Source organism: Pygoscelis adeliae, unplaced genomic scaffold (assembly GCF_000699105.1).
Source record: "Pygoscelis adeliae isolate BGI_AS28 unplaced genomic scaffold, ASM69910v1 Scaffold124, whole genome shotgun sequence".
NCBI classification, from domain to species: Eukaryota; Metazoa; Chordata; class Aves; order Sphenisciformes; family Spheniscidae; genus Pygoscelis; species Pygoscelis adeliae.
The window spans coordinates 69,966-80,215 of record NW_008824791.1 but is presented as its reverse complement, the minus strand read 5'-3'; positions in this window follow the sequence as shown (position 1 = coordinate 80,215).

The window sequence follows — 10,250 nt, the reverse complement described above, 5'->3', positions numbered from 1 at the left end:
GGGAAAGACAAGCAGAAGAATCCTAAAGTAGGCATGAAAGACAACTTTACGTTTGGAAGGGAAGCCATACTTAGGAAGGGAAACCGTGGATATTGAATTTCTTTCTCTGGGCTTAGCTGAGTCTTCCTAAGCTCGATATTAGTGTAGGGGAAAAAAAGAATAAGCAGTACATTATGGAGGTTAGGGGGGTTTTGTCTTCAAAATGCATGGTCCTATCTACAGAACGGAATAATTAGAAATCCTAGAAGTGCCTGTGTTAAGTACTCATGGTCTAGGAAATGGTAACTCTCACTTACCATGAAGTTCCTTAAACTTGTATGTTTATGTATCTGTGGTATATATGGAATTGGAAGGTTTACACTCATTTTTGAGGAAGGAGATATGTGGCAGCAGCCAAACATGTTAGATATCTATATCTAATTTCTGTGATGAGATAGCAGACTGTTGCCACAGAGCATGGAGCTAAGGGTGTGGCTGACAAAGGAAAGATTGTAATATTGCTGAGACCCCAACAGAGAAGGCCGGCAAGTTTCCAGAAGCAAGACCATTACTAGAATTTTTATATTTACAGTGCTTTTCTGGTTCTGAATGAACCTTGGCAGACTGGAACATTTTACTGTGGTTGCTTAAAAAGGTAACAATCCTTAGCAGTTCCCAGCAGTCTCTTCCAAGCCTGGAATTTGCTGTACATGACTAGAAACCTCAAGGGAAAAAAATTTTCAGCTTTATTGACCTGAAAGTCACTTCAGAGTTTGTAGTTTCCCTTACCTCCACGCCAAGAAATCAAAAAGCCCTCTTGAATCCTTCCTCTTTGTTTTCAAAGAAGAAAGTCTTTGCTATGCCACTAAAAGAAGACTTCTGGGGACTGCCTTAACTGCTTCTTAGAATGGGTATTAAAACTAAATATTACATTTTTCAAGTGTATTTGGAGAAAATGCAAATTTAACAGGCAGCTGGCACAAGCCTGCAATGGATTTGACTTGATAAACCTGCATCTCTTATTTACTTAAGATGTCAATTAGTTCAGTACATTTTTGCAATGTATGCATGTTGCCAGCAAGCTGTACTTTTCTAAGACTGCAGAATGCATGTTTATTCTAGCTTCCTGAAAGGGAAATAAGTTGCATAGCTGACAACAGAATCAGGCCTCAAATGCCTACTTTCTCTATCACTACTCAAATTACAACCTTTCTTTGAAAAATGATGTCATTTTCAATGCTAAGTGGCATAGTGGAAACCCCCTTGCAAAAAATGAAAGAGAGACTGTAGTAAAAGTCTTGAAAAGTGTAGGTATTCCTGCAAGATGTAAATGACATTTCTGTTTGAAGTGGGAATATATTTTTAATCATGAATCTTCTAGGATTTGCTGGGGAAAGTAACTACAGCAGAAATGCTTTGAGGGGAGCTTACGCTGAAGTGGAGTCTGCTCTGGTTCTAATCTTGCAAACATATCGGAGAAGTAGAACAACTGTTCTTTTAAGCTTAGCACGTGGCTCTGTGCTTAGATTGCAGGTGCAGACCTGGTGCTCCTTGTGTAGCGAACATAAATGAGCAACAATGCTACAGAAGAGAGGTTGACGTAAAATAGCTGCCAGAAAGACAGGCCTTTCAAGCCAGCCTCAAATGCTGCAGAGAGCTCTTCTGACTCCTACAGTGAATTTTGTAGTTGATGATAAAATTAAAAAAACAGTGTCATTTGTGCATTGTAGACAAAGTCCTGAATTTCATTGTTTTACTTAAACCACTGTTAAGCACAATGCTATCTCATTAACTGCCCCTGAAATTATGGCTGCCATTACAAGCAATATCATGGGTTTCCTGTGGGGAAACCACAGGGTTTTTTTTCCGAATGCTACAAAACCTTATTATCAAGGATTGTAAAGAGAAAATCTCTTATCTTGGTAATTCTGCACTGTCAAAATTTCCATTGAAAGCTAACACTGCACTTGTGCAGCTTTGGGTGAGGTTTCTTGTGTTGCATGCTGTGAGATAGCTGAGCAGTCTCTGCACGACTAGCAAAGAAAACACAACAGATGCCACTTCGTCCAAAACCTGCAGAAGTGTGGCCTTTCCATTGACTTCAGTGGATTTTATTTTCTGTTCAGACAGTTGCTGTATCCTGAGATGTAATCTCTAGTGGTATTCCTTTCAATAGCCACAAGAAGAATGAATTTCCTATTAAAGCTGCTATAATCCACTTACCTGGTTTTAGGATTTTTGTAATTCCCCCTTGCCGCACTTATACAAAGAGTGTGGGCAAATATTTTCCCCTGGGCAGCTAAAGAGCTATTCCTGCAACTATTCCTCATGTGAGACACCCTAGTGAAGCCAGCAGGCCCCACTCTGTGCTTGGTAGCGAGCTTGCAACTCTTACCAACTTTGACCAAAGTGCACGAAGAATTTGTGAGCAAGATAGTGTCCCTAAAGTACTGAGCTTGTGTTTTTAAAAGTTGCTTGGGACTACCATGAGCATGTCCGTGTGGCTCAGTTGAAGCTAGCATAGAAAACCCGAACTCATGTGTGTGTGACCTGGAGCCTTGTAGAGGATCTCCCCAAATGGTGTAAGTTCCTTCCTACAATGATAAGGGTGAGCTAATGAGCTAGTAAACCTGACTCCTCAACTGTGCTCATTGCTGAAGTGATTTAAGGCGATTTCAGTTCTGCAGTGCATCCTTTAACTAGCTTAGCCTTCATAGTGGGCTTTCTCATCCATTGCTTCTAGCTGAAGTGTTTGGCTAGGAGAATGTCAGAAGCTTGTCCTCTCTGTTGCAATGAGTTAAACTTGCTCTGCTTTGAGTGAAGTATTCCCGAATACAATTTTGAATGAAAATAACCCTTGCTTTGAGCAAAACAACGCCTGCCCTCTAGTGAAGGACTGGCATCGCAACTAATGAATTGTCGTAACTTGGGCTGCCGTTTCTGCGTTTGAACTCTAAGCCTCTTCCACCACTTCTCCAAGTCTCTGTTATCACAGCATGGTTCATGCTGGCTTTTAACTGCACTTTGGCCTATCCCTCTTCTGGACACAACAAAAGTTCTGAGCTCTTTAAAAGCTGCCGGAGACCTAGGCTAGGCTGTCTTGTTGGGGGTTTTTGGTAGAAGTCAGACTCTGCTGTATATGTGTCTGCTCCCACCTCCCTTTGCCATGACAATGCAGGTAAAAGCATTTGAACTACTTTGTTTTCTTGTCTAACATCCTTCCTGCATTTTATCCCTGAGGGAAACTGTTCCCCTAATGAGACACAGTTGCCAGAGGGCAGCAGGAGAACCACAGCACTGGGAGTCAAGGGACGTGTTCGTGCACACGTCTGCAAAGTCACAAACAGTGATGAGGAAATAAAAAAATGCATGAGCCTGCCTCAACTTAACCTCTGTGATTGCATATATTTACCAATAAGCCTGGTGGTATTTATTGCATATATTTACCAATATCTCTGCAGTGCAGCTAAATGACTGCTTAGATCTAATTAGTGTGCATGTAGGTTAAGACAAAGATGTGAAATAATGACTGTGAAGCTAACTCTTGAAAAGTGGTCGGTGATGCATTAGGGTAGTGAATTTGAACTGAATCACTCAACTACTGAACCTTTCAGCTTAACAGTGTTGTGGTTGCATCTCTATTTAAAGAAATATCTGGTAAGCAGATAAAAGTGCTCGTCTTGCCACATTCATGGCTGTTAAAACATTGTTTTCTTACTACTTCCTGTTCAGCAGTGCATTTGGGCACAGCAAAGTGTGTGCTAGTTTCCTTGTAGTATAAACTGTCAGTAACTTGTTAGCATTTGCAGAAAGTAAGAGCACAGGTGTGTGGAAAATGGCTATCTTGTCCCACAAAATGTTGTAAGGTTATAAAGTGATTGTTCTACATTGACATGCACATTTTGGCATTTCTCAGAGGCCAGAATAAATATTGTATTTGTTTAAGGTGTTTCCTTTGGACATGGCAGTCTTGGGTTAAAGTTTCTGCATGGAGAAGGCAGGACATGGACTGAACTTCTGTCTCCATGTGATAGCTGAAAAATGCAGTCATGGATCCTGTTAGATGCCGTAGGTGACCTTACTCTGTCACACACAAATGCTGCATCCTCAGTGAGAAGAAGTTTTCCCACCAGAAGTGTCATGGCACATTTCACTAAGCTTCCTGGCTAACAAGCTCATGTTCTCTCGGAAGTATAGCAGTGCTGAAAAACTGATCAGCTCTAAGCAGGCCCTGTTGTTGCTACTTCAGGTTTATAAACTAGCAGAATAATCCCATTATTTTGATTTTTGCTTTGTTTCTAATCTAGGGTACTATGGTCTTTCTATTCATGTCCTATGCTTAATAACTCTTATTTCAAGTCTATTTGACTACTTAAGAAAGGTGCTTTTCTCTTTTATGAAAATATGCTACTTAGGAGTATTTTTTTGTTGTCTTTTTTGTGTGCATGCAGCTCCTACTTCCATAGTTGATGCTTAGGAAAGAGTTACTCTGCGTGCTATTATTGGTGCCAATAAATTTTTGCTATGCTGTTTAGTCAGTACTTTATTTGTAGCAGTGTCCAGGGATGTAGAAATATTTGCATGAGTGGCTTTTCTCCTTTTGTAATCTAAAGAACAAAATTACATAGTATTTAAAGGTGATAGGCAATTGTGTGATTTGATTGCTATTTAGAAATTTCTGTTCAGATGCTGATTTAACTGATCAATAAAACCCACGCATCCTTCTACATCACTATTGATGTACACGTATGTGTAGGTTCATCTCTCTAAATCAGATATGACGAGGTGGAGCAAAGACATTGTGACTGGAATGGGAGTGAATGACACCAAAGTGGCCAGCAGTGCTATCCCTCTGTGTGAGCACTGCAGAAATAGATGGCATTTCTGTCTTTAAAACTACTTGTGTGTTTAGCAGAAAGTGTGCTAAAGCTACATAGCTCGTTGAATACTCTTTAGACCATGCTCTGCAGCTGCTGAAAAGAAAGGCTGTACTAAATGGAGTTCAGAAACTTGATAGCATTCCCTTCAAGCGGAGGAGGCAGGTAAAGCAAGCCATTTTCCAGCCTTACCTCCACCTCCCTAACAGAGAGATGGCATAAGATAGTAAGTAGTATAGGCAGGGTAGAGGGGTATAGGGAAGTGGATTGTACGCTGTAGCCGCACCTCAGTGGGGGATGGGGGGAGAAGTACCAGCACCCTTGAAGCTTAAAAATGAAGTGAGGCGAGAAAGGGAAAGGTGTTAGTGTTACTATTTGATCTTTGTGCACTGAACCTTATTTTCTTCTCAGTACATAACTAAGTGCATGCTTAAAACTGTTCATCTTTGCTGTCAGCCAAGCACACTGGATAAAGCATCAGTTTTATACTTCACTCTACCCGTTACTTGAAGTGAAACTGTTAGGAGTTATAGCACTGTGATAAAATGGAGAGAAGAGTGTAAATTATTTTCTGTGGTTCTTTGAAACAATTCTCTGGTTTGGCTGAACAGTCACAACCTGGGTATTGCAGCTACTTGGGGAGAAAAAAATTGTGGTAAAGGCTGACCATTCTGGTTTGTGGCTTTCTCCTACTGAATGCTTTTATTCTGTGTTTGAAACATACACATCATGACTTGACATCGTGGGACAGTTCACAAAGGGTCATTTAATAGTGCAGGTTCTGACTTGCCTGGCACCAGTTTTCCTGGAGTTGTGCTACAACTCAGTAGCAGAATGTAAAGAAAAGCTGGAATTTTCTCCACATGTATATGACTGCTTTTCTTTTAAACATTATTAACGTCCAGTATACATTAAAAATTTGCACTGATAACACTGTTGAACAAACGTGCAGCATTTGATTGACATGCAAAACCCAGAGTTTCTTTCTCCATAGCTAGAAGCTAAGGAGGTTCTTTTAAAGAAACTGTTGATAGCTTTTTTTTTAATTGAGAGAAAAAGGCCTCTCACTGAGGCCACTCAGTCAACCACAAAGGTTTCTATTTCACTGGTTAAACATCTATAATTGTGCATGATTCATACACTAATGCTGCCACTTGATGCTAACTTTTTTTCCTTGCTATCATATAATGGAATTCTGTATGTCAACGTGCCCATCCGCTCAGCTAAGGCAATGCTGAAATCCAGAAAGAAGCTGTAGAGAAATGAATCTGTATTGAAGTGCTTTATAAGGCTTGATATAAAAGACTTCTTACAGGACTGTCTATCCTTGAAACATATCAAAACATTTTATAAAGTGAAATCAATAAATGCCATGAATCATACACAGCATGATTTGCAGTCAGTTCTGATATAGAATACACCTCTTACGCAGCAGCAGCTCTGTGAGATTGTTTAAAGCCATGATGGAAGGATGCCATCAAATGAGGAATGCAGGTTGGCTTCTCCTGAGTAGAGGTAGTAACACACAATTTCCTCCATACACTGGAGTAACTTTTTCTCTTTGTGCAAACAGATCCATGGTACATGTCCAGAGTCTTGGCTGTGAATTTCCCCTGAGCATTACTATATTTGCAACTTCAGACCTCAAATGACTTGCTGAGAACACTAATTCATGTCTAATTTAAGCACAGGAGAAATCTGGAGATTTAATGCATTTAAAGGTAAATGTATCCAGGTTTTCAGGAAGGGCATTGTACTAGGACTTCTAAAATTCCTGGAGCAAGGGAGTTTCTACCCTACCTAGCAGACTTGTGTTTTATAACATGACTTAAGTATCAACTCAGTAATATTTCTCTGTGGTTGTAGAGAGCCTGACAAAGTAACTATGAAATACTACCTGTACTTCTCACTTTGATGCCAGTGTTTTTAAAGATGTCGTATTGATGATTTAGATGGTTAAATTTTAAGTTTGGAGAAGCAAAGGAGGGGAGTAGAGCACTACTATAAGGAATTTCACTGATGTGTGGCAAGCAGTACTGTCGTGGTTTAACCTCAGTCAGCAACTGAGCACCACACAGCCACTCACTCATTCCCCCCGCCCCCGGTGGGATGGGGGAGAGAATTGGAAGAGCATAAGTGAGAAAAACTCATGGGTTGAGATAAAAACAGTTTAATAATTGAAATAAAATAATAATAATAATGTAATAATAATGATGATAATAATAATAATACACAAAGCAAGTGATGCACAGTACAATGCCCCCCCCCCCGCCGACCGAGGCCCAGCCAGTCCCCGAGCAGCGGCCCCCCCCAGCCAGCTTTCCCCAGTTTATGTACTGAGCATGACATCACATGGTATGGAATGTCCCTGTGGCCAGTTTGGCTGTGCCCCCTCCCAGCTTCTTGCGCACCTCCAGCCTTCTCAGTCGGTAGAGCATGGGAAACTAGAAAGTCCTTGGCTAGTGTAAGCATTACCTAGCAACAACTAAAACATCGGTGCCTTATCAACTTTGTTCTCATCTTAAATCCAAAACACAGCACTGTACCAGCTACTAGGAAGGAAATTAACTCTATCCCTGCTGAAACCAGGACAAGTACTTACAGTACCGTCCTAGTATGTCTCTGCTTTCCCAGTGTGACACCTGACACTCTGACCATCCTGGTCCTGAGGTGGGTGAGAGACTCCTGCCCTGGGCTGCACAGTTAGTAGTTTGCTATGGGCAGGCTACGTTTTGAGTACTGTCTTTCCTGACATGACCTGCCTCCCTAGCTGCAGTGCAGGGCTGGAGTGTCTCTCCTGCACTGATTCACGAGGTAAAGCTCTAATGACAGTGAAGCATGTGATGGGAGACAATTGGGCAAGGTTGTCTTACCCCACACGAGAGACTTGGCAGCACTAACAGGAGAAAGAACAGAGGCTTGTCTGCATGCATGAGCCTTTAGCAGCCTGTCACTGATGTCTCCTATTAGGAGGCGGAGTGGAGGGCATGCAAATCTTTAAAAGTTAGAAAATGCTGGCCAAGTAGTGAGATGTCACCTATGCAATCAATACTTCTTAGAGTGAACTAGTTTCTTCAGTGGTCAGGGAGATCCTATATTACTGTACTGAAGGGTTATTTTGTACAGATCAGCCATATCCCTCACTCCCCTCACCAGCACACTGAGGCTGCCATTTAATTGGCAGCTGCCTTGCTGTAGCTCAGAGATGAAGACATTTGTTATCCTAGAGTGGGATCAATAACTGTGCAGCTTTACTTCCAATGTCTGTGATTTCTGGCAAGCATAAGGACTTTTCTGCTATCTTAACCCAAACTACGATTTAATTAGAGGAGTTTAAAACAGTCGATACAGCCATCTGTCCTGTGCGAGGACTTTCTTATGATGATAAGCTGAGCAGCCAGAACTTCAGATCCTTCCAGCAGACACCTGTGTTAATTTGGAGAGCTCTTCAAGCTCTTTCCTTTCAGGCCAGCTCTGTTGTGTTCTGACCTCATCCTCCTGCTTTTAAACACAGAACCAGTCCCATGCCCTCAGCAGGAGCTAGAGTCTTTTCCCAGTGCCAGTGAATTGGCTCATCCTCCGTTGTTTCCATTTCCTCCTCCCAACTCTGTTCAAAGGGTGGCTTACCTTGAGAGAGCAGAGCATGGAGTGAAAACAAACCAATATATAGGTACAGTAAACGTCAGGTCAAGATACATAATCCAGTTTACCACAGCAGGGTGGCATTTCTGAGACAGGTGTTTAAATTACAGAAAGGTATTTTCTGGGCTATCAGATACATGGCTTCTGTTGGGAGAAAAGTACTGGGGTTTGTGTTGCTTCATTAGAATGACAAACAAAAAAGCAGAGTGCACCAAGTGCCAAAGCTGTATTTATCTTCGTGCCATATTCAGCGCTTTCTTAAGGTGAATGTTCTAGCTGAGAAGGAAATTGTGAAAATGCAGGCTGAGGCAGCAAGTTCCTAAGTCTCTGTGCATGCTTTTCAGCAGCACATTTTGAAGTTGAATGCCTTTGCTCTCAGGAAATTCCTCAGGTTATGGATGCTTGAGTTTAATGATGAACCTGTTACATCAAAGATTGAATGGGAGCGTGGGTCTTGCTGGAAAGGGCAATTGGGTTAATACTGCAGGGAAAAGAGATGCAAGATTTAAGATGAGGAAGAGGTAAGGAATAAAGAGACGTGGGAGAAAGGCACAGAGCAGAACTTGAATCATTGCAGCAAAGGACAGATAACAAAGGTTCCCATGATGCAGGCCATGCTTCTTTAAAGTAGCCAGAGGCACTGAGCCTTGGATGGTGGTGCTAACGCATCCTTCTTGATATCTTTGGGAGGCCTGCTGAAAGAGCAAAACTGAGTCCTGACATAAGGACTTTGCTGGGCTGTGTGGGGGCAGGAAGTTGGAGCGTATAATGGACACATAAACCATGTCCATTTACGTGGAAAAATCTGTGGAAGTGTTGAATCTTGCCACTTGAGAAAGAGACTCATGTTCCAGCTACTTGCTTCTCCCCCTCACCTGCTCTGGGGAAATACTCTGCCTCCCACTGAGAGCACAGAGTAGGCTCTGAACGTAAGGGCAAAAGACTAACAACCAACAAAAAACCAGAGGAGCTTTTCTAGGTTTAAAAAGGAAGCAGCTGTGGAGGAGCTAATTCTTGAGGAAATCTTAGTTCTCTCCACATGGTTCATTGTGGGTTACCTTCACTACCAGAGGTGAAAAGACTCATTCTCAGGCCTCTGAAGAATAACACCCTCACCAGGTTTTCTATGGAATTAAAGCAATAGTAAATGTATCAGATACCTCCTTGGGCTTTTGGGGCATTTTTGGGGTTTGGTTTGTTTTGGTTTTTTTTCCTCTGGTGGGAAAGCTGATTGACAAGCAGTGGAGTGTATTGCTACATCAGTGCCACTGTTTGTGGTCCTAATGTTATTGTCGTGCGCTGGATGCATTTTGTGCTATAGGTTAATTCCTTTTTAATAAATCCAGGTCACTTCATACAACACATTGTCTTTAGAGCAACTTCTAGTGCCAGACTCAGTAGGAAGCCATGAAAAAATGAATGCCAGTTGTGGAAGGCTATAGACTTAAAAGGCAACTAGGAAAGGACAAAGAGCCCTGCACAGTACTGCATCATTTATAGCACTTTTATGTAAGCGTGCCAACTTGCTTGATTTATGTGTGTGTATATTTGGACTTATTTTCCTCCTATTGCCCCAGAAATTGATTCTGTTTCGTCATGCCTCTGAGGCTATTTAAAGACTGCATGATATTCCATCACCTGCCTGAGTTACAGTGAGTACACTGGAACAAATGCCCACATGCTCCATTTCCAGAGGACAAGGGCATCTGTGCCTGCCTGCGGAGATGAGGACAGCTGGTTCTGCTACTGTCA